This window comes from Peromyscus eremicus, chromosome 1, assembly GCF_949786415.1.
Source record: "Peromyscus eremicus chromosome 1, PerEre_H2_v1, whole genome shotgun sequence".
In the NCBI taxonomy this organism is placed as follows: domain Eukaryota; kingdom Metazoa; phylum Chordata; class Mammalia; order Rodentia; family Cricetidae; genus Peromyscus; species Peromyscus eremicus.
The window spans coordinates 115,002,883-115,028,206 of NC_081416.1; the positions used below are offsets into that span (position 1 = coordinate 115,002,883).

At 44.3% G+C, this 25,324-nt stretch overlaps 1 long non-coding RNA gene across 1 annotated transcript; it reads left to right on the forward strand.

Annotated features, from left to right (window-relative positions):
* The first annotated feature begins 2,769 nt into the window (after positions 1-2,769).
* LOC131902264 (uncharacterized) lies at positions 2,770-19,429 on the forward strand. The gene is made up of 2 exons (XR_009377043.1): positions 2,770-2,965; positions 17,982-19,429. It is a non-coding gene; the product is annotated as an uncharacterized LOC131902264 (long non-coding RNA).
* The last annotated feature ends 5,895 nt before the right edge of the window (positions 19,430-25,324 follow it).

A 25,324-nucleotide genomic window follows, 5' to 3' on the forward strand; every position in this document is an offset into this window, starting at 1 on the left:
CTCCTCTTCCTCCTACCACATTTCCCTCTCATCTTCCAATGTCATGTGCACTGTTATTACGATCAATCCACATGGGCCTATTAAATGGGTAACAGAATTTATTAAGATATAAATTGAGGAAATACACTCATGAATACAGAACGGAGTAGACAGCTGAAGTCGTCCTCTGATCTGAGCAGAGTGAATCCCCTTTGCAGGCAGGAGCAGGGAGAAGGGGCATGTGACCTCTCTCCCTTCCCTTATAAGAGGTTGTGTACAATGCCAGGAAGCACCGCCTCCTTTGGGCCCTATAGGCCAAGGTCATGGGCAGAGCAAATATCACTACACATTGTTGTCCTTTAAACCCACTGAGTCTATCTAATGTTGTCTGTGTGAGTACTGGTGTAGGACCATCCACTGGAATGTGGGAAGTTACTCAGGGGCTGATGTCCCAAAAGAAAGCTGACTCTCCCTCCCCCAGGAGCCATCAATTGTCAACAGCTCCTCAGGGTTCTATGCTGGGGTTTCAGCTGGCTTGCTCTTGTGCAGGCTGGGGTCAAGCAGTCCCACTACTGACAGTTCATGTGTGCAGTGATGCTACCATGTCTGGCAAACACTTGTTTGCCGAAGATGTCCAACAACCCTGACTCTTAGGATGTTTCCACCCCTTCTTCTGAGATGATCTCCGAGCCTGGGGTGGGGAGAGAGTGTAGAACTGTTTGTGTCTACATCTATCTCTTTGACCCCCTCTTAAATACATCTATCTCTATGACCCCCTCTCTATTACATCTATCTCTATGACCCCCTCTCTACTACATCTGTCTCTATGACTCCCTCTCTATTACATCTATCTCTATGATCCCCTCTCTACTACATCTGTCTCTATGACTCCCTCTCTATTACATCTATCTCTATGATCCCCTCTCTACTACATCTGTCTCTATGACTCCCTCTCTATTACATCTATCTCTATGATCCCCTCTCTACTACATCTGTCTCTATGACTCCCTCTCTACTACATCTATCTCTATGATCCCCTCTCTACTACATCTGTCTCTATGACTCCCTCTCTACTATATCTATCTCTATGACCCCCTCTCTACTACATTTATCTCTATGACTCCCTCTGTAAATTGCACTGCACTCTCACTGAGAGGCTTACAGCTTTCCTCATTACTGTATTTGACAAAAATGCCATGTGAATCCATTATTTCTCTTTGCTGAGACAAAGTACCTGCCCCAAGAGCCCAAAGAAGGAAAGATTTATTTAGGCTCACAGTTAGAGGATATCATGGGGGAGAGTCACAGCAGTAGGAGTTCGAGACAGCAGTCACATAGTACCCCCACTCAAGAAGCACAGAGGTGGATTTTCTAGGCAGTCCAGGCCACAGCCATGGGATGGTGCTGCCCACAGTTAAGGTGAGTCTTTGTCAGCACAATGGGCCTCTTCTGAATATCTAGCACAGGCATGCCCAGAGCCTGGTTTCCTAGGAGATTCTAGATGCTGTCAAGTTGACAGTATCACCCATCATCCATATCACTTTACTTAGTGTGTCACCAATTCTAACCAAAGTTCCAGTCGTCCCCAGTCAGAGCATGGGATGACACTGGGTCCATCGCCAACATCTCCTGTACCTGTCAGACTTATACTGACCTTATAAGTAGATGATGGTCTCAGCCGTGAGCGAGGCTGGCCTTGTGTTTCCTGCTGTCTCTAACCAACCATTGCCATTGTCACCCCCGGCCCTGCTCTCAGCAGTACAGCCTGCACACCCAGGTTTTTCTCAGGTAAGAAGATTGAAGAGGCTCCCTGGAGAAGGTGAGGGGGGACCTTCTTTGCCAAGCCGGTTTGCTTTGCCCAGCGATACCCTTTCTGGGTGTTCTGAGTTCTCCTCCCCTTTCTCCCTTTGTCAGTACTGAAATGGTCAAACATCAGAGCAGCAGCTCTTACACGGCAGCAATTCCTACACCTCAGAGATGTAAGCCACCTGCCTGCTCTGGCTTACCTAAACATAATCTGAAGATCTTTTTGTAGTCCAAACCAAGAGCAGTTTCCTGAAGCTGCCTTGCTTGCATCTGGGTTGAGTACAAACAGAGACAGGAAGACGGGGGGCCCTGACACACTACCCTCCAGTCTCTAGGGGTAGGAAGAAGGAAATGGGCTCCAGTTCACTGCCCTCAGGGCCACCCTGTGATCTCTTAGAGGATTAGCTTTAACAATGTCCGGGCTCCTGCCCTGGAATTCCCTAGCTCTGAGTTCACTCATCTGGGGACATCTGTGTCTCTTGACCTCAAGTCTTGTTGGCACTCGAGTATGGGCAGGCTTCCTTATGAGGCTCGCCATGCGTTTGTAGCCATTCAATGGGAAAGCGATGGATTTACTCTTTAGAGTTGGGGACAAACCACCGGTAAGAGGTGTCAGTGTGCCTCCCTGTCATGTGCAGCTTCACAAGTCGTATTTGCTGGGAGGAAGATAAGGCTGGTACATTTTTCCAGAATTCTTCTCTTAAAGATCTAACTTATACATGAAACTTCCCAGACCCTGTTTAAGTAGCTTTGTATACAGAGAGAGATGGGTGCCGGATGCACACTATTCATCTCTAGGAACTGAGCTCTACTTCACATTTCAGTCCTCAAGCACCCAGTGCTGCTGAGTCCAGAAAAGCTGAACTGGCTTGCTCGAAGTAAACAGACTCACCTCCAGTTGGAGATTCGGTCTCCTTGGTAACCACCCAGTCATCTGAAAGGTCCTTTTCAGAATTCTGCTCTTGCTCATCATCCATTCTTCTTAAGAGTGACCTGCTGTGAGATGTTCTGTATGGTGTGAATGTGTTGCTCTGATTGGTTGATAAATAAAAAGCTTATTGGCCAGTAGCCAGGGAGGAAGTATAGGCAGGATAAACGGACAAGGAGAATTCTGGGAACAAGAAGGCTGAGCGAGGAGACGCCAGCCCACTGTCCAGGGAGCAGCATGTAATGGCACAAGGTAAAGCCATGGAACATGTGGCGATGTATGGATTAACAGAAATGGGCTGAGTTTAAGTGTAAGAGCTAGTCAGTGATAGCCCTGAGCTAATGGCCGAGCAGTTTTAATTAATATAAGCTTCTTAATGGTTATTGTATGAGCGGCTGTGGGGCTGGGCAGGACTGGAGAAAACTTCAGCTACAGTGACCCAAGCTCTGAGGTTGACAGTAAGGATGGAGAGGAGATTTTGACCCCACGGTTAACAGGCAGCTGGTCTGGAATCTTCGGTGGAGTTACTCATTGCAATGATCTCTGATAATTTGGATGCATCAGCATAACTGCTGTTGGGACCATCTTTTCAGTACTTTATTAGTGAAGATTTCCCTTCACAGCGAAACTGGTCAGAAAGTTTAGGAAATTTCCATGTAACTCCTGTGTATATACACTGACCGCATACCCCACTGACCCATCCAACACAAAAGTAGTGGCACTTTTGTGACAATGGATGAGCCAGCATTGGCACATCAAGATCACAGTTTATGGGTTTTCACAAATGTGTAATGACACACTCCCAACATTGTTACCCCACGTGGGATACTTCCATTGCCCTGATGTTCTCCACTTATTCATCCCTCTTCCTTCTTAAACTCTGATCTCTTCCCTGTCTCTGCATTTTCTGTATTTTCCCTGAATAACAAATGGTTGGAGACATACAGCCTAGGGTCTTTTTAGTTTGCCACGTCTACCTACTAATATACTTTAAGTCTTCTCCATATCTTTTCCTGGCTGGATGACTCATTTCTTCTTAGTACACAATGATGTTCCATTGTCTGGATGCACCACAGCGTATTCTCCTCTCCTCCTCTTGGAGGACACCTTGACTGACTCCCATTCTGGGCAACATGAACAGTGCTGCCACTAACGTCCATGTGAAGGTTCTCATATGGATATGAATTTTCAGCCCTTTAGAGCAAATACTAAGATGTGCTGTTGTTAGATAAAATGCTAAGACTTTGTTTAGTTCTGTAACAAAATGTCCAACTGACTTTGAAAGTGGCTATTCCATCCTGGATTCCCACCAGCCACAAACAGAATGCTCCTCTGTATTCTCATTATCATTTGGAGTCTAGGCTGAACTCATTGACCTCTGGTGTATGTCACTGTTGTTTTCGTTTGTGATGTCTAATGACATGTGACATAGGACACCTTCCTACATGGCTATTTACCATTTTAATATCTTTTTAGATGAGGTCTCTGCCATAGGTCTTACCCATTTTTAATCAGATTGTTTATCTTTTATTGTTGACTCTTTAGCCTTCTTTGTATATTTTAGATAATAGTGTTTTATCAGATAATGTCCTTTGCAAATATTCTTTCCCAGTCTGCACTTGTCTTCTTAGTCTCTTGACTTTGACTTTCATAGAGCAGAGGTTTTTAATTTTAATGAAGTCCTGCTTATTAATTCTTTCTGTCATGGATTGTGCTTTTGGTGTCCTTTCTAAAAATTCTGCCAAACCCAAGGTCATCAAGGTTTTCTCTTAAGTTATTTTTATTGGCAGTGCTGGAGATTGAACTTAGGACTTCATGCATGCCAGGCAAGCCCTCCCTCTACACTGACCTACCTTGGTACAGACTGCATCCCTGCCTTAAGCATTCCATCCTTGGGGGCTGTGGTTCACTCCTAGATGCTAAAGACTCCAGAGTGTTCTCTGTCCCCGCTGTGAGCACCTCATCCAGTCCTTACAACTCTATTCTTTCAGTATGACTAGGGATGTGGGGCCTCAGTGAGAGGTTTAGGATGCTACTGTGAGAAGCAAGGCTCTGCCCTTGCAATTCTTTGGAATTTGTTGGCAGAATCTTCTCTGGGCAGTACGCCTACAGCCCTAAACCTACTCCGATGTCACCTTTTTATGCATTTTGTAGTTTCATGTTTTGTATTTGCTATAGAATCCATTTTGAGATAATTTTTAAGGTTTCTCTTTTATTTTCATGTGTGCCTGTCTGTGTGAATGTGTCACATATGTGCAGGTAACCCATGAAGAGGACATCTGATCCTCTGAGTTGGAGTTATATGTGGTCATAAGCCACCTGAGGTGGGTGCTGGGGAACTGAACGTAGGTCCTCAGAAAGAGCAGTGAGTCTCTTAACTGCTGAGCCATGGCACCAGCCTTGAGAAAATTTTTATGAAAGATGCGATCTCAGTGTTGAGATTCATCTTTTCACATGTGGGTGCCCAGTTCTTGCAAGAATGCTCATTGACAACACTTTCTTTTTTCCATTCTTGCTTTTGTTTCTCGGTCAAACATCAGTTGGCTAAAGTTATGGCAGTCTATTTTTTTTTTTACTCTCAACCATGTTACACTGACCTATCTTGGTACAGACTGCATCCCTCCTTGCCTTAAGCATTCCATCCTTGGGGGCTGTGGTTCAGTCCAAGATGCTAAAGACCCCAGAGTGTCCTCTGTCCCTGCTGTGAGCACCTCATCCAGTCATTGCAACTGTATCCCTTCAGTATGATTAGGGATGTGGGGCCCCAGCGAGAGGTTTAGAGATGCTACTGTAAGAAGCAAGGCTCTGTTCTGAAATTCTCCTTGCAAGTCTTTGGAATTTGTTGCCAGAATCTTCTCTGGGCAGTATGCCTTTCTCTTGCCAGAGTGTTGAATTTTCATTTCCTTCTGGGCAGGAATTAGATACTCTAACACCATGCATTCTCTTTCTAATCTATTGTTTTTAATAGAAAACTTATCCTTTCCTCATTTACAATTCTCAGCTTGTTTATTCTTGAAATGGCCACTTTCTTAAAAACAAATACTCAAGCAAAATAAAAAGACTTATATTCTGCAGATGGAAAATTTGACTTTCAAGATTATTTAGAATGCAACACATCCACTCAGCAACTCTGTAGATATTAGCTATTCTCACACCAGACACAAGGCTCAGTCTTTCTTCTCTTGATAGTTCATGCTGCAAGTTGTCTGGCTCCCCAGCCAGTGGAGAAAGGGAAATGGTATTACATATAAGGCACGCATATGTGCATATCATGAATATACACAGAGGCACAGGCATGGGTTTAAAGCAGAGAAATAGATAAGTTCTAAGATTAAAAGAAACAGAACACCATATGCACATTGGTACAGTTCTCACTAACTTTCATAGCGGGGTGGGTCTAGGGTAAGGGGCTGGAAAGACGGCTCAGCAGTTAAGAACACCAACTGCTCTTGCAGAGGACCTGGCTTTAGTTCCCAGTGCCCTCATGGCAGCTCACAACCAGAAGATCTGGTGCCCTTTATGGCGTCTGTGGGTATCAGACATATATATATATATATATATATATATATATATATATATATATATGTGTGTGTGGGGGGGGGGTATCATACATATATATGTGGGTATCATACATATATATATGTGGGTATCATACATATATATATGGGTATCACATATATATATATGGGTATCACATATGTATATATATATATATATATATATATATATATATATATACAAACACATTAAAAAAACAACCTAGGATCACCAACAGAAGTTATAATTTCAACCTCTATCTAATTAAGTACAATATTCATCAAATACTTAATTAAATGTTTAATTACTACGATCTACTAGAGGGAACATTTGTGGTTTTGTTCATTTTTTTTGGTTACAGTGCTGGGAATTCAATCTGTGGCCTTAAGCATATTAGGTTAACATTTCACCACTGAGCAATATACACAACCCCTAAAGCATTGGAGTTTTGTTTGTTTGTTTTGTTTTTACTTTTTATTTCTTATATACACTTCCAAAACTTTGAGTGTGTACAAAATATTTAATCAGATTTACTCCAAACATAAAAACACATAAAATGCACTTGGTAGTATGAGATGTCATGGTTCTCATCTATTGCACTGACAATAATCATTCTCTCCTAGTGTCCCATAAAAATGAAATAATAATAATGTAATAATAATGAACATCACAGCACCGGAGATTTCAAATTGCAAAGGTGGCTTTTCAAATATCCATCACATCATAAAATTCAAACATAGGGAAGAACCCAGAAGATCGTACAACTAAATTGGTCTTACAGAGGGATATCATAGCAGGGCAGACTTACATATAACTCCAAATACTGAGTTATTAGACATCCCATTGCATGATAATTATCATGATAAAGGAGATGAAAGCCAAGTTTGAAGTTTTCTACAAGGAATAGAAAACTAACATAATTCAGAAACTCAATTGCTGAGATCTTTTTTATAAGTATCGAAGGAGTTTAACTTGAAGATTCCGGAATCCAAATGGAGCAGAAGTGGACAGAAATATGCATTCTACATTTCAAGCAGAACAATATGCTCAAAGACATTGTTTTCACAATTAAAAACTAGACTAACAGCCTACTTTCCAGCTGTAATAATGAATGCCAAAGTTGATGGAAAGAAAATTGCAATGGACTAAAGACAAAGATAACTGCCAATTCCACATGTACCCAGTAAACACATCCCTTGAGAATGAAAGGAAAATAAAATTTGAAAAAAAAATTAGAAATTGAGACTGTATTCTACTAACTAATATTCATTATAAGAAAGTCTGAAGGGCATAAATAGGAGTGTAATAATGTGCTCCTTAGATGGAAGAATGTCAAAGATGTGGAAAATAATAGCCTCAATGAAATTAGCAGTGAAAACCAAATCTAATTTATTATATAGACCAAGAATAACACTGTTTGGGAAGAGTAAAATTATACAAAGGACAAAAATAGACACCAGTGTATAGATAAGTATGGAGAAACTGGAATTCAAATATTCAGAGCAATTTGCCTTATTTGGAAGAAGAGTGTAAAAATAATAGTTAACATTGATAGGTTAAAATTCACAATTTTTAGAGTAAGCTATCAAAACAGAAAAAGAAAGTCTATCACCCAAATCATTAGGTTAAACTATGAATAAAACAAACTATATCCAAACCAAAAGAAATGGAAGAAAACCTGAAATGAGAGACAAACAATAGACACTTGATGAGATGGTAGTTTAATTAAATGTCCAGATATGTCACACAAAGGGAGAGAAAAATATCCCGGCACATGCTGTTTTAGGGAGACATTTTGTCATGAGTGTGTGTGCACACTCGTGTGTAGGGCCTCTGAGTGCAGAGGCCAGAGGACACTACCAGGCGTCATCTTCAGAAATACCATCCACCCCCTGAAGACAGGGTTTCTTACTGCTCTGGAGTTCACCTGCTAGGCTAGATTGGCTAACCGAGGATCCCCTATTCCCACCACCCCAGCACTGGGATTGCAAGCACACACCACCAAACCAGGTATTTTTTGTGGGTGGTGGAGACTCAGCTCAGGTCACCATGCTTATGGGACAGGCACTTTAGTGACTGAACTGTCCCTCAGGATCCATGCTAAGACTTCTTAAACAGAAGTAAGACATGTGTACTTCAAATACAGTAAGTTAAAACTGAAGAAGAATATTTCATGATTACTGGTAGAGAAAGGCTGTAGGAAACAGCATCTCACATGGCTCATTTACTCCAGTCTCACACAAAAGGGTGGAGATGGGGAACACTGTGTGATGAAAAATCAAGTGTTTTTGTGCTAGGAATTTTCAGTGTGGAGTAAGGCTAGACAAAGCTCTCAATCTAGAGGTCTAGAATTCCCCTTATGAAAGGAAGTGTCTAGTGACCAGGTCTATAAGCAGAGGAGTCTGTTCTCACCAAAATCCAAGCAAAACAGACTTTCAACTGGATAATGTTCTGTGAATGATTACCAAGACACCATCTTTTTATGAGTATCTCTTGAAACCAAATTAATTGGCATGCCTGTTTATAAGGCGTAACCGTGACACAGCACCAACACTGAGTAATTCGTGTCAAGCATCATTGTACTCACATTGTTAGACTCTCACTAGAAGCTTGACTATCTAGTGATTTCACAAAGCCGCCTTCAAAATGACCACCAACATAGAGCAATGGCCTGAAGAGACACGTTTCTGTGATGAGCTGCTTATAAATATCCATCGACAAGTTGGTGCCTGCGATTTATTTATGCATCTGCAAGCCTCAGAACATTCTAGTGGCCATTGGAGACTTTACTGGACTCATACTATGATTCTTCAAGTTGAAGCTGTTTTTGATACTTTAATGATTATTCCAAAGTTCACATATCATGAGAAAAAAGTGACATGTTGGGAGAAAATAGCGTAAGCTTAAAAATGACTTTTCTTGGACTTGGAGAGATGGCTCAGCAGTTAAGAGCACTTGCTGTTCTTGTAGAGGACTAGGTTTAGTTCCCAGTACCCACATAATGGATCATAACCATTCGTCAGTTTCTGGGGATCTGATGCCCTTTTTTCCTACTGGGTGCACTTGCTCACACACGGTGCACATGTGTACGTGTAGGCGCACAAAGAGACACATAAAACAAGTAAATTTTTTCTAAAATGACTTGACTTAAAATGACTTTATAGGGACTTCAAGTCAGTTTTGAATATTGCAGACAATGCTGCTAGACCATTAGATCATCAAAACATTGAAACCCTCGATAGCTATGATGAATTCATAGATGATGAGATGGTGGTGGTTCCATGGACTACAAACAGATCAAATTACAACAGAATAGTAAGTACCCTTAGGAACATATACATATTATTTTGAGTAGCTGAATTACTGTCTGTTGGTCATTCTTTTTTTTGTATGAAGGAGGCTTACATCTCAAGGGTTATGAGCACAATGCATTTAAGTAGTGACTATTTAATGAACAGCATCAAACATGTGCCTGTATTAGGACTCAAAGGGATATAAGCATTCAGAGAATTGTAAAAAGTGAAAATGAATGTGGTCGTACTTTATAAAATTTAAGTAATCAACTGATTACAAATTAATGAATTCATTGACATATTTCTTAATCAACAGAAAGAATAATCAGTGAAACATAAATTTAAAAAGAAAATCTACTCTGTGGTCATAGATTTATATACCAAATATGGCAAATAACTACCTATACAGTTTGAGCAATTTTCTGTTACTGTAACAAAATGCCCAAGACAGCCTGCTGAGTTAAAGCGTGTTTTTGGCCTCATTGTTTCTGAGTTCTCAGTCTGTGATCAGTTGGCCCTGTTGCTTTGGGCCTGTAGTGAGGCAACAACACATGGTAGGAGCTTGTGGCAGAACAAATCCACTCATCTTACAGCCAGGAAACATGAAAGAGTGAAGAGAGGGCCAGGGTCTCACAATGCTCTTCAGGGGAATACCTCCTATGACCCAAAGATCCCCTCATAGACCCCACTTTTTTTTTACAGGTTCCACCACCTCTCACAACTCCTGAGGCCCAAACCTTTAACAGATGGGCCTTTGGGGAATATACAACAGCCAGTTAGAGTGAGAAATTCTACAAGCCCATTCCAATTTTGTTTTTCACCAGCTGCAAACATCTGTTTGAAAATTGATTCATCAAAACTGGAACACATCCTGGATGAGTCAGTTTTATCTGGTGTTGAATGACAATTTGTAGAAGAGCACAGAAAATGTCATCGTTACTGAACAGAGGGTCCAGCCTGCAGGCCCTCTCAGCACACGGACAGGCGCACAGCATACACCCAGGGCGTTGGTGAATGGTACCCTTGCTGCCTTTGATTTCGCTCTTTCACAGTGGCTACACATCTTCAACTTTTCCTGAGAGATGAAACACTTTGCCAACTAAGATGATCTCTGTAAGAGATCCACTGTGACAAGATGATCCGCCCAGGAGACATTGTTCAAGCCCTGAAACGTGGTACAGTGCCATCTTTGGGAATCTGGAACAAAGCTGCAGAAACCTACAAGACAAGCTGATCACGGAACAATGCAAAGACATTATTAAAAAGGAAGTGCTGGCGCACACCAGCACTCAGCACTCAGGAGGCAGAGGCGGGCAGAACTCTGACTTTGAGGCCAGCCTGGTCCACAGAGTGAGTTGCAGGACAGCCAGGGCTACACAGAGAAATCTTGTCTCAAACCAAACCCAACCAAACAAATAAATAGAGGCAAAAGCTGTTACATTACTGATATGCCTCACCCAGCAACATCTTCCGTTCTCTGCTGGAAATGGAGTAAAATGTGAATTACACCCGACACGGTAGGAAGAAGCTCTTGCTCGTCCTTCCTTCCTGCTCTGGCTCTTTAGGCCTGCTCTACCTGCCCTTTAGCTGCGCTGAGTTACTCTCTCTTCTCTGCACCTTAGGCCTTCCTCTGAAAACTCGATGTACCCACCGCTGCAGACACAGTCTCTATCATGTTGTCACACTCATCTCAATCCTGGATGTTGTGTTGGAATTTCTACCTCCCTGATGAACCTCCCCACAGTGACTGTCCCAAACTCAAAACACCAGGAGTCACCCAGCCAGTACCCATTGTGGGGACAGCTACTACTTTTTCTTTTCTTTTCTAATCTTTTCTTTTTTTTTCTTTTTTGTGTTTTTGGTTTTTCAAGACAGGGTTTCTCTGTGTAGCTTTGTGCCTTTCCTGGCACTCACTCTGTAGCCCAGGCTGGCCTCGAACTCACAATGATCCGTCTGTCTCTGCCTCCCGAGTGCTGGGATTAAAGGTGTGCGCCACCACCGCCCGGCTGTGGCAGACTTTTTCATTCTGGAACAAAATTAAGGTTGGTTAGTCCCTGCCCTCAAAACGATCATAGTACAGGGAAGGTAAGAACTTCAAGGAACAGTGAGGCAGTGCTCACACAGATGCAAAGGAGTGTCCAGCTCCCTGGACAGAGATATTTTTACTTTCTTTTCCTGTCCCCTGTACACAGGCAAAGCAAGACTTTTTTTTCTTTAAATATTGATAGTTATTCAGTTTTTTGTTTTTCTTTTTTTAATTATTAAGAAATTTTCTATTCACTATACATACCAACCACAGATCCCCACCTCTTCCCTATTCCCATCCCTCAGCCTTCCCCCACAACCCACCCCCCATCCCCACATTTCCCAAGTCAAGGTCTCCCATGGGAGTCAGCAGAGCCTGGCACACTCAGCTGAGGCAGGTCCAAGCTCCTCCCCACCCCTACCCACCCTGCACCAAGGCTGTGCAAGGTGTCACACCCTAGGCACTGGGCTCCAAAAATCCTGCCAATGCACCAGGGATGGATTCCCCATCCCCCTGCCTTGGGGCACCCCAAACAGTTCCAGCTAAACAACAACTGTCTCCTGTATCCAGAGGGCCTAGTCTAGTCCTATGGGGGCTCCACAGCTATTAGCCCACAGTTCATGGATTTCCACTAGTGTGGCTGGTCATCTCTGCACATTTTCCCATCATGACTTATTTTTCTTATACATTTATTTCATTTGAGAATTTCATACATGCCTATTTGGATGAAATCCACCACCCCTCCAATCGCCCCCCCTTCCAACTATTTCCCAGCTTCATGTGCTCTTTTGTCAGAGCCCACCTCTATGTACGTGGATACAGGACAATCCACTGGGGCGTGAGCAGCCTCTCTAGGCAGCCTCGTCCCTGAAGAAAGCTGACTGTCCCTCTCCCAGCAGCCAGAGCTCCTCAGAACCAGAAACTTCATGAGCCCCTTCCCCACCAGTGCTGAGATGTTAGCCGGCCCTTGTGAAGGCCAATTTCAATTTTCAATCGAGATCCCCTCTTTCCATTGACTCCAGCTGAAGCAAGACTTATTAATTGCACCACCATGATTTTTTTTTATTGGTTTGTTATCCACCACTGTCCTTATTTGCATCCCCATTAAGAGGTCCACATCAACCTCTAATACGGGATTTTCTGGCCTCAGCTTTGCTTCATCTGTTTCATTCAAACAACAAGGGCATCTTAATGACTTTTCTGTTGCTGTGACGAAACACTACGACCAAAAGCACCTTCTGGAAGGAGGAGTTAATATTGGCTTAAGGTTCCAGAGGGATGACTCCATCGTGTCAAGGAAGCATGGCAGCAAGTGGCGGGCACGGCGGCTGGTGCACAAAGTTGAGAGCTCACATGCTTTACTGCAAGTGCCAAGCAGAGTGACCTAGAAAGAGGGTGACTCGCATGCTCTCAAAGCCTGCTCCCAGTGACTTCCTCCCGGAAGGCCCTGTCTTGAAACCTCCGAACACAGTACTGGGGGTGGGTGTGTGTGTGGGGGGGACACGACGACTGGACGGGACGGGACCAAGTGTTCAAATGCCTGCACCTGTGGGAAACATTTCTTACTTAAGCCACCACCGCAGAGAGTGCATAGGAGGTATAGTCCCTGGCTGTCAGCCCCGGCCAAAGTACATTCATGTACATGTGTGTCCCTTATCATGTAAACTTGGGGTCAGGCTCACAGGGCACTGAGTCTCCTTGAGTTGCACCCGGACAAGTATAACCACATCCAGCATGGATCCAGATACCACAGGGGCAGAACACACGACACTGTGGATTTCCCCTTCGAGCAGAGCTGAGAGCACATATATGGACCAACAAGTTCTTTCTGAATGGACTGGTGTGCTTCACAAGTGTCAGGGCCTGAAATCAATGAGAGGAATCCAACAGAGTGCTGGGCAACACTCTGTACGTCGTGATCTGCACAGATCAGCCAGTGTGCCATGTCCATCAACACACCAGAACCCAGAGGGCGGGTCCTGCCTGCCTTCCATGAGGAGTAGGGAAACTGGGGCTTGGAGAGGGCAGGGAGGGGGCAGCCCAGGTGATGGAGTGTGGCACAGCAGACTGCAGCTCATATCTCTGCAGCTGCAGCTTCCTGGTCTCTCAACACAACGCGGAGCTCTAAACATCCCGATTTCTGCCACAGGCTATTTTGTGACTGTATTGTTTCGAATCTAGTTTGGCTGCTGTGTGTTTATAGGAAAGCAAACAAATTATCTTAGTTCTCATATGAAATTTTCATAAAATCCCAGAATCATCACCTGAGGGACATTCAGGTATTCTAAGAGACTCAATAAGGATTTAGCTTTGGGGATTCAGGAAGTTGGATGGGCCCATTTTTGTGGCCTAGCCACCCTCCATTGGAAAAGGTTCAGTTGCTTTCTGTCTGAAGGGCCTCTACTGAGTGACAGACTGGGGATCTTCATGTAAACATCACAAAAGCAGTGTTTGTATTCATCCCAATTTTCTCATCTGTGAAATGGGGCCAGAGTAAACATTCTAGAGATATCCATAGCTTTGAAACCCTAGCATCCGGTTGCTTCTGTGACCAAGACAAGCTGAGACCATACCTGATTGCTGAGTGGTTCCAGTGCCTGGATCTGAAAGTATGTCTGTGCTTTGGGCAGGAAACACCTTCACACAATGCGGTGAGACTCAGTGAGTCAGGAGCAGCAGTCTCTCCGGTGACTGCTTGTCAGCCCTGGGCACAGTGCAGTCTCTTCATCCATGGCTGCCCTTGAGGAAATAACCCTCTTGCCCCAGTCTCCCTTCTCTCCTGAGAACTGTTGAGTCTTTAATTACACCCTGACACGAACACTGCGCCTTGGTCAGAGATGAACAATGACCTTGGATTGCTCAGACCCTGGTGGTGGCAAAGAGGAGACACACATCGGACTGATTTCTTGCTTTGCAAAGGCCTCTCTTCTGCACTAACAATGGTGAATTCATTCAACCTTTACCAGGAAGCCTGTGATCACCGGCTGCATGACCCACAGTCAGAGAGGGCATGGAGAGCAGGGACCTTTGAACTTTGATCTCTCAGATGAAGGTTGCTAAAAGCCCTCTTGCCTGATTGGGTTTCTTAATTCCTGTGGTAAGACTTCCACGAAGGGACCTGCGACCTCAGATTGCCCTCTGGTGAGGTGCCCCGTGGATGACAGCACACCACCACCTACTGAGAACCAGGTAATGAAAGTGTGGGATTGGTATTTCATTCCAAAATGAAATTCACCTTTCAGGCCACATTACCTGGATAATGAAAGCACCACCTTTCAAAATGGACCATTTCCCTTGGAGATTACCCTCCATCCACGCTGAAAGGGCACCCGGCGCTCACCTAGACTAAGTGCTAGCATGTGTACTCACCTTCATCACATAGTGGACATGTATGGGGAGAGAGTCCACATTGCCCCTGGTGCCCCAACCATTGCACACCTTCTTTCAGGAAGCACAACTTGTAACTCTCTGCACTTCATAAATGAATACTCGGAAGCTTAAAGAGACTGAGCTAGGCATTTCTCTACACACAGGCAGGATGCTGCAAAACTAGCAAACAATGGAACCTCGATTTGAAACTAAAGCTTGGTGAGACGTGGTTTGCAGACAGATCCGTAACTTGGGACTCCTGTTCCCTCTGGCCCCTCTAAAGGCCTGGGAATCTGAGGGGGTTTGTTTGTTTGTTTTGAGACAGGGTTTCTCTGTGCAGCCCTGGCTGTCCTGGAACTCACTCTGTAGACCATGCTGGCCTCAAACTTGCAGAGATCTGCCTGTCTCTATCTCCCAAGTAGTGGGATTAAAGGTGTGTGCCACTGCTACCCAGCTTGGGAACCTGAGGTTTGAAGGGTTTGCTTTTTTGTTCTTATTCAAAAGAATGAGGTATTTAATCCCACTAAGTTTGTAACTTTGAGTATGTTAGTTTGTATTTCTAAGCTCCACCCTTCCTCCTATCCAAAGGGAATGATACCAACCTACGGAGAACTTACGAATAGTGTTCAATACAATTATTTAAATCTTTAGAACTGCAGGATCCTGCCTTGTTGAGGGACACAGCCACGGCTGCATGGCATGGAGAAGTGCTTCGTCACAAAGGCAGAGGGTGGTTTAGAGAGGAGGAAAGAGTTGACCACACCGAGCTCTAGTGCAATGTGAACTAAGGTAACAGGAAAAGCAGACAACAGATTGCTACAGAGAAACAGCAACCTGAGCAGGAGCGGCTTCTCCTCCTCCTCCCCGTCCCTCCTCCCCCTCTCTCCTCCCCCTCCTCCCCTCCTCTCCTTCACCTCCACCCCTCTTTCTCACTTTCACAGCGTGAAGAAATAGCCCTCTTAGAGTAGAACAAGCAGGGATTGGGACACGAGGTAATTTGTGAAGAGATAAGATCAGGAAGACGGCAAAGGACAGAAAATGGTCTGTTCAGGAATGGAATTTTTTTATTTTTTTATTTTTTTTGAGGATGGAAGCACAACTGTGTTTAGGAGTTGAACCAAAGACAGGAAGATGGAGGTTCCCTGCAAGGGCTGGGTGTGTCAATCACGACACGCGTTTCAGAGAGGAGTAGACAATGTCTCAAATGCCTCATAAAGGGGAGAGACCCCTACATCCTGTCCCAGGGATCCTACTCACAGCTGAGTTGACCTGTCCTTTATGTATATCTGTGGTGTCTTTAAAGGGATCTGACTCCTAGAACAGGAGAAAAGACGGGCTGCCCTCAGGAAGACAGACTTCCCTCAATCTCCACATTGAGCCACCTTCCAGCCAACTTGCCAGTGATGGTGAAGGGGGCAAGTGTCATGCAGACATGGAGACTATGTGAGATGTGACTTCAGACCCAGCTTCTTTCGTTCACTAGCCCTGTGATTTATGGATGTTCTCGGGTTGTCTGAACCTCAATCACACAGTGTAGAATGACTGTAATAACCCCCCAATAAGCTGCATGTGGTAGCATGCCCCTATAACCACAGCACCAGTAGAAGCAAGAGAATCAGAAGTTCGAGTCTAGCCTGAAGTCTGTCTCAAGTCTGCACTATGTGACACTCCATCTGAAAAAAAAGAAAAAGGAATAGAAAAGAAACCACTAACGACTACTAACCCCCCCACTTCCTGGGTGCCTTTGATAATCAGATAACACATTTCACACATGGGTACTAAATAAGTGTCCTGTGTCACTTTAAGAAGTTCGAGTCTGTCAATGATTAGTACTTGATCCTTAGCATGAAGGTTAACATGAAGGGTGGGACACACACAATACCTGAGTATCCTGAGGTCATGCTGAGTGCCGGCGTACCCCTCATGTCACTCCTATGTTGTCACTAACCACAGTGGGTTTTTCTTTTCTTTTTTTCAGTGCTGGGGAGTGAACTCAGGACCTTGTCGGTTGGAGGCAAGTCTCTACCAACTGAGCTGCATTCTAGCCCCTGCCCCAGTTGGTAGAGACTTGCCTCCAGCACACGAGGTCCCACTGTGGTTATCCGTTGTGTAAAGTGGGTGTTTATCAAACTTAGATTGTGGGTGAGCACAGGGAGAATTAGCCTAGATGGGTTATATGGAGACAGGAAGCCCCATGGAGAGCAAGAAGGGGTTCCTGCAACTCAGGAAACTAATTCTATTCCTGTCCCTTCTCTGCAATGAGGTTCCCATTGAGTGATATGCTCTAGGAGGCAGGAGGTTGAGAAAGAAAGATCAGGTTTGTGACTGGAGAGCCAGAGTCTTGCATTGGTCACAGAATGGGTCTGAAGCTCTCCTGGCAGGGCTTCTGGTCTGATTGCCCTTCATGGGACAGCACTGTGCTGTCGTGAGTGTGAGCAGAGGCACAGAACTGAAGTTCTGCGTGTGGTTAATCCAAAAGGAGGAAGACTCAAGGGGGAGGTGCAACGCACGCACCTCATCAACACACGCACCTCATCAGACATTACTTACCACACACCGCATGTAACACATACCACACATACACTGCACATCCCTCACACCACACACATAACACACTACACACAAACCACACAACACTAACACACACCGACTACACACAGACACACACTCCACATACATCACACACAGACACACACCATACACACTCTCCCCACACACACCATGTAGCACATGTGGGCACACACACAGTCAGGTATATAAAATACACGATACCCTCATAGATACAACACACAACGTTGGCACTGTCCCCCATACCACACACACCCACACACCATATATGTACCACATACCACTCGCACACAGACACACTCCTCCATACACACACTGATTCTTCCATTTCGTCACTCAACGTGAATTCTTTGGGGGGTAGCAATGATAGAAGTAGAAACGGATAAGTTTTCTTTGAACAGCTTCATCCTGGGCCAGAGTTCCCTCTTAACCGCAGATGAGAACAAATACTCTCTTTTGTCCCTCCCCACTACAGGCTGAAGAACGTGACTGAAGGCTTCCACTCTGGACCCGTGAACGGGTGTGATCCAGGTGATGATGGTTTGGAATAAAGCGTGACACCTACAAAACACTCGTCAGCATGCTGGAAGCTGTTGCTGATCTTACAGTTGAGTCAATCCTGGAAAAGCAGAGAGAAGATGCATTCTGAGCTTGGGCCAGGCCAGAGTCCCCAGGAAAAGAGGGAAACAGGCCATGCAAGCTAAAGCATTGCAGTCTTGACACGTCCTGCTACTGAGCACTTTCCTGTGGTGACAGTCCCATTCAGGAGACTTAAACCAACAAGCTCAGAGGAACAAGAGCTGCTGGGGTCTGGTCATCAGAGGCCCGAGCAAAGAATCACGGAAGACAAGGACCCTGGAGAGCACTGAGCCAGTTGTTGACACGATTTGCATGCACCCGGGCAGCCTCTGAGACAGCTACAGTCCAGACCTTTACTTGCCTTTGACATCCACACTCCTAGTCACCACTCCACACTTCCCCTTAGATCAAAGGTCCCTTCAAGAAGTTCCCTGGGCTTCAAAGTATGAAATAGACACCATGCAGATCAGTGTTCCTCCTGAGGTCTCGGGCTGATTAACTTGAAGTCAGAGAACTGAGATCATCAAAAGCTGTCCAGGAGATTAAATTCTGCCCACGGCTTTTCACTGCCATCCCTCTTCTGTTCTTGTCTGTTCATTCTTTCTGGAACACCTGCAGTTCAGATAGCAATAACTCCAGCCTCTTTTCCCCCTAAAATTTTGGAGCTATTTGCTTATTTCACACTTGCCCCTTGGTGCTGCACTTGGGAAGTGTCATTTGGCTTGAATGTTCGGATTTGCTATTCGGACTCTGGCTGTTTCAAGCATAGGAGCGTCTAATCGACTCTCAGAGGTATATTGCATGGCTGTGACTCCTGGAAAATACTGACATACTCACTGCCAAGCCTCCTGGCTGTTCCCCCACCCCAGGTTGCAGTTGTTCCCATTGTCAGCAAGCCTGTGGATCTGCTTCTGTGTTATTCCATATGCTCTGAGCACTTGTAGATCTTAGTCTGTGCCTATCTGGCCATGAGGGGAGCCTTATTGTTCACAGATTGTTTCAAGAACACAGGGGGGAGGGATCCTCTTCACATACTCGCCATTAGCTGTTCCTTCTGGAGACTCCCTCCTACAGGGCACTGTCTTCTGTCTTTCTGTCCCTTGTCCTACTCATGCTCTTATCTCAAGGCACCTGCCACTGGTGTCCACTGTCTGATGCCAAAGCACTTCCTTTGTGTACCATGGACTCTTGTGGTAGTTTGAATGAGAAACAGTCCCCATAGTCTGGGCATTTGAACACTTGGTTGCTAGTTGGTGGCACGGTTGGAGAGGTTATGGGGGTTGCATTCTTGCTGGAGAAAGTCCATCACTGGGAACAGACTCTGAGATTAAAAGCCTCAAACCACTTCCGGTTTACCACCTCTCTCTACTTCATGCTTGAGTCTGAAGATGTGCGCTCTCAGATTCCCGCTCCTGCCCCTATGCCTGCATCTTGCCGCCATGCTTCCCTGACATGATGGACTCTCATTCCTCTGGAAGCATTAGTCCAAAGACAGCCTTCCTTCTGTAAGTTACCTTGGTCATGATCTTCTACCACAGCAACAGAAAAGTAACTAACACAGCTTCCAAAGTGTCTTCTGGAGGAGCCATGAGGACATGGCCTCCTGCTGGTTGCCCCCAGCCCAAATGGTGCAGATGTAGAGTCCTGGAGAGCCAGTTCTCCGGGGCAGCTGTGCTGGTCCACCCTACACCTCCCCTCTGCCTTCTCTCTGATGGACACCTGCCTGCTCTGAGTAATGTAACTGACATGCAGCCCGAATGATGTCTTTGTTTCCTTCTGAGCCCGTGTTCTTTACACTCTCCTTCTAAGTGAGGTGGGCTGCCAGCTGCGTTACAGTCAGGCTACACAGGCAAGAGGAAGAAGAGGCTCTGGGCCAGTGATGGCATGCTGGCACCCCTGCCACCCGAGTCCTTGAGGAGTGTATGTGAGCCGCCATTGTTCTTGCATGTGTCCTTGATCCTAATGTAGCCAACTGTATCATAAAGATAACTTCTCAGGCCACCAGTAGACAAGGAGCTAAATATGAACTGACCAAGAAAGATTGCAAGTAAATACTGGAGGCTGGGATAAAATTAGCTCTGCCATGTAAAGCTGTAAGCTGGTCTTGGAAGCCTGAGGACAAAGAGACCTTAGTATGATTAGCAGCTTTAAGACACCTGCAAGGTCACAGAGTAGCAACAGTGGCCAAGTGACTCCTAGCTGATAGACAATCTAGGTCCACAATTAGCAAAACTAGAGTCAGAGACAGACAAGAGGAGATACAGCCACCTCAACTGTCTGGGCAGCACATAAACAACTCACGATCCTCTATCTGGTTGAGCCAGAGGGACGGACACTGAGTGTGTGGTCCCTCCATTGACTCAGCCTATGATACCCCGAAGAATTAGCTAATCTCGGTAAAGATTACCTCAGCCTCTGTCACTTCTACCATGGCCCTATAAAAATTCCATATAAGGAAGTTCAGCAGCGTTTTCCTGTCTTGAAAATCCATTCCACTCATGGGAATCTCTCTCACGCTTCTGTAAGTTCTCATTTTCCCTCCATTCCTCACTTTTCTGTCATAATTCTTTATAATGCTTACTTCTGCTCTGCCTACTCCTGTGAGAGTCCATGTTCCTAATGTTCATTAGCAGAACACAGTGAACTCAATGTTTGATGAGCATACGGATCTGAAATTTTGGGTCCTTGAGTCAAGTACAGTTAGTCTGTGAAATGGCCTATGGCTTTCTGAATATCTGTGTCAGGAGAATCCAAATTCAGGGCTACATGAGACCCTGCCTCAAAGAGAAACAAAAGAAAAAGAATTTAGATGAGGAGGGTAAACAGAAGGAACAGACAGGGGAGGAAGAGGAGAAAGAGGAGGAAGAGGAGGAGGAAGAGGAGAAGCAGACAGAGGAAGATAAAGGAGGAAGACAGGAGGAGAAGGAGGGAGACAGAATGGTGGTGAACGGAGTGGGACATCTCAAAAAATTGAAAAACAAATGACGTATACTCAAGTGTCTTTTAAGTATTTGATTGCCAAATGCCAAACCCCAGGGTCTGCTCTTCTGAATCAGGCATTCTAATGTTGTGATACTTAACAATAACTCACCTGGTCAATCATGGCTACCGACTAGCAGCCTCTGAGACTCAGTCAGAGATGGACAGCATTGTGTTGCTCATGGTCACTGACCATCTGAACAGCTGCAGAGAGTGTGAGGAGAGAGCATCTCCATGCCTCCCAACCCTAAATGATGACTCTGCTGCAGAATCCATGGCCAATGAACAATGGCCCACCTATCCAGCTTGCATTCAAGGTATCCCTACAGCCCCTCCCCTGGAAAGGCTGTGCCTTATGTGTCCTTTAGGTGAAGTCTATGTTATTTTCCAAAATTCAGTCATTCCTCCATTTTCTTTTTTTTTCTTTCTTTCTTTTTTTTTTTGTTTTTTTTTCGAGACAGGGTTTCCCTGTGTAGCTTTGCGCCTTTCCTGGAACTTGCTTGGTAGCCCAGGCTGGCCTCGAACTCACAGAGATCCTCCTGGCTCTGCCTCCCAAGTGCTGGGATTAAAGGCGCATTCCTCCATTTTCAAAGCTCAAAGTCAAATGTCATTTATGAGACCTCATTTGACTCAATATATTATCTACACTCAAGAGGTTGACTGTGTACCAAGAAGAATAAAAAGCAATTCATTTGGCATTTTTGTTAGTTTTTAAATGGTTGTACAATTTTCCATAAAGGGACAAATGTGCCTTTTGATAAAATAAAAAAAATCAGTTCATGAATGTACAGCAGGGCAATCTGCAAGCCCTTTGAGTCAATCAGCCACCCAAACCCAACAGTACTGACTTCTGACTGTGCAGACAAACGAGAAGATATGGTGTGTGTGGGGGGCAAGGGTCACTAAAAGTGAAAGGGGTGATGGGGACTCATCAGAAGAGCTAGATATGAGACTGGTGTCTACAGAAAAAAAATTGACCTGAGGGAACAGTGCTGGACATGCCGTGGTGTGTGTACAGAGGTCAGGAGTCTGTTTTCTCCACTCTGTGGGTCCCAGGAATCAAGATTGGGCCATCATCAAACTTGGCAGCAAGTACCTTTACCCACTGACCCTCTTTGTGAGCCTCTACACTTAAATAGTTTATAAAATATTTGTTTTAATTCAGATGTGGCCACTGGGAATCTTTCAGTTGGCTCCTGTGTTCCTTCAGCACACCCCCATCAGTGGGCTTTTGTTTTTACTTAGCATTCTCTTACCACCTTGTATTTTTCTTCTCCCAAACCTAACGCCAGCTATTTCTCCAAGAAGCCATTTCATTTAAATGGAGACTATTACCAGAAACCAGACCAGGGTGAGAGGTAAATTTGTTCCTAGTGTGGTGTAATTTCCTCTGTGCTAGTTTGGCTGACAAAACAAGATGTATGTGTGTATACGGCTAGCCCATGGACATGTATCTCTGTATACACACACACACACACACACACACACACACACACACACACACACACACACATATATATATATATATATATATATATATATATATATATATATATGCAGGGGAGGGAGAGTCACTTTCTTTAAGGGCATTGCCCCTGGTAGGTTGACCAGATTCCACTGGATGACCCCACACCCAGGGGTGTATGAGTTGGACAGCATACATTGGACTGGGTGGGTTAAGAAAAGACATAAAATTGGAAAACGGCTGGAGAGATGGAGGTTGGATATGGGAGGGGTTGAGAAAAGAGTGAGAAGTAGACATGATAAAAAAAATTCATTGTATGCATTTGTGAAGTTTTCAAAGAATTAATGAAAACACTACATTAAAGAATATCTTCTTCCTTGGGTTGTGTTTCAATTGAAAGATGTGTGGGCACATCTTACATCTAGTCTCATCTTCTCTGGTATTTCTCCAAACAGAGGCAGAGCCTCACTCACTTCTTATGCAGAGGCATACTGCTCTTCAGCACAACATCCCTTCCTGGTCTGTGGCTACAGAAGGCACCCATGACCCAGGTGTCATGGGACATTCCTGGTTCAAGACTGCAGTCCTCAGGTTCTCTATGGTGTGGTACTTAACATGTTTCTTCCTTCCTTCCTCCCTCCCTCCCTCCCTCCTTCCTTTTTGAGAAAGGCTCTCATGGATCTGACACTATCACTGACCTGTCTTCCTGACTCTGGCATTATAGGCTTGTGTCACCAGGCTCAGTTGAGATATTTAGTCTTGTATGACAAGACTTTTCCTGAGGAGATATTCATACATGTCCACTCACCCCAGATAGGAAGCTCACAACACAGCAAAGTATGGCTACCACCAAGGCCCAATGTAGTGAACCAATGAGTTTTATTGGGGTTACTCACAGGAGCAGAAATGACTCAAAGACAGAGGTATCATCAAAGCCCACGCCAGCTTGGGTGACAGTTCACAAAGCTGGGAACCTGGAGCACACTGCACAGCCTGCAGGCAACTCAACAGGTTGGAGTGTTCTTTCCAAGTGACTCTAAACCCCTTTCAGGCAGCTGGGCTGGTTTCTGCTTCTTCCAGGCAGCTGGTCTCAGCGTTTTCTTTGCAGTTTGGCTTACCTGTTTGTGACTCTCAGAAGTCTTTACTGCTTCCCCTGGGAGGAAGAGGCTTAGTGAATCCGGTCAGTTTCAGGGACTTCCTGAAACTAGTTTGAGTTGTTTGTTGTATTTAGGAACTTCCCAGCAGGGTGGAATGTTTCAATCTAGGAAGAAACTGCTACACACCATGTCTTATGAAGTATTTTTCATTTATAGCTGAATGAAATAAGTGAGAGTAATTTAGTCACTCTCTGCTTTATCTTGCTTTGTCTTGTTCTTATAACATCTTCTAGTACTGTATAAAATGTATATACAACAAAGAGTTCTCCCCCTAACATATATTAAAATAGCAAAAGATTTTTCCTGTAAATTAAAACCTTTAATTTTAATGAGAAATACATGCACATGGTACAATAGCCCCAAAATATGTCAGGGCATAGCATGGTCTTTTCTTCCTTCCATGATTACTGATTTTACAGCTAAGATATTATTTTTTTATTAACAATGTGATAAAGCACATTGAAGTATTCTACACAACCATACTAATTTTTGATAGACAATCTATTTATATCTGTTGAGCTAGTTAGCTTTACATTGCTATGACGAAACACCAGAGACAAGCAATGTTAAAACGAAGAAAAAGCATTTTAGCTGACGTTTTCAGGTTTCAGCCCACGTTTGCTTGGCACCATGGTGTTGTGTCTATGGTGCAGCAGAACATGTTGGGTGGGAGTACGTGGCACAGCAAGGATGCTGCCTTGGTGGCCAAAAAGACCCCAGAGAGAGGATAAGCAGCGATCCCAATGCCATCTTATAGGGCAGGCCCTCCCCAGTGACTTGACTTCCTTAGACCAGGTCTTTAAAGGGTCCAAGATCCCCCAAAAGCTGGGAGCAACCCTTCAAGACATGAGCCTGTGGGGACATTTAAGATACACTTTCTATTTTTAAAGTGAGGTTTTTTGCTGGTATGCTGTGAATTTTTCTAAGCCACTTCTGTGTGGGAAGAATGGTTCATTTTATCCATCCTTTGATTGCTTCCAGTGGCTCTCAAATGGTGGAAGGTTTGTATTTGGGCACAGCAAAATTGGTCAGTGATTGATAGTGTCTATCTGTTCTTTCTTGTCCTAAATATTCAAACTTATCCGTAAGTCTTCCTTACTGAACCATATTTTCCCTAATGATTTTAGATTCCTCCTCATGGAATATTAAGTTTGTTTTATGTTTTGTTTCTTTTCTGCTTCCCAGAGTCATTTTTTTCCCAAATGCCACTATCACATTTATTTAATGGTTAGAAGATGTGTTTTCATATTTGAAAAGTATAAGTACCACATACTATGCAGAATCTCTGGTTCCAAATCTATAAACATGCTAACAGCTGGTGACAATGAATGGAATGGTGTGGTCCTCTATCAGTGTGTCAAAGATTAGTGTCAGAGCACACAGCAGAGGCAGGAGAGTGTCTAAACCCTTTGGTTTAGTCACATCACTGTTGCTAGGGATCCAGAAGTGTAACTCAGACTGAGGAATGCCAGTACATGTGGGAACATTCTCATTTGTATTAATTATGACAGGGAAAATTAGTGAGAGCCCGGTGGTCAATATTAAGCCAATAATTCATTTGTAGAAGTAATATAAATGGAAAAAATCCACATATTAAAGTAACAATTGTGAAACTATACAGCATCCTATAAAATATCA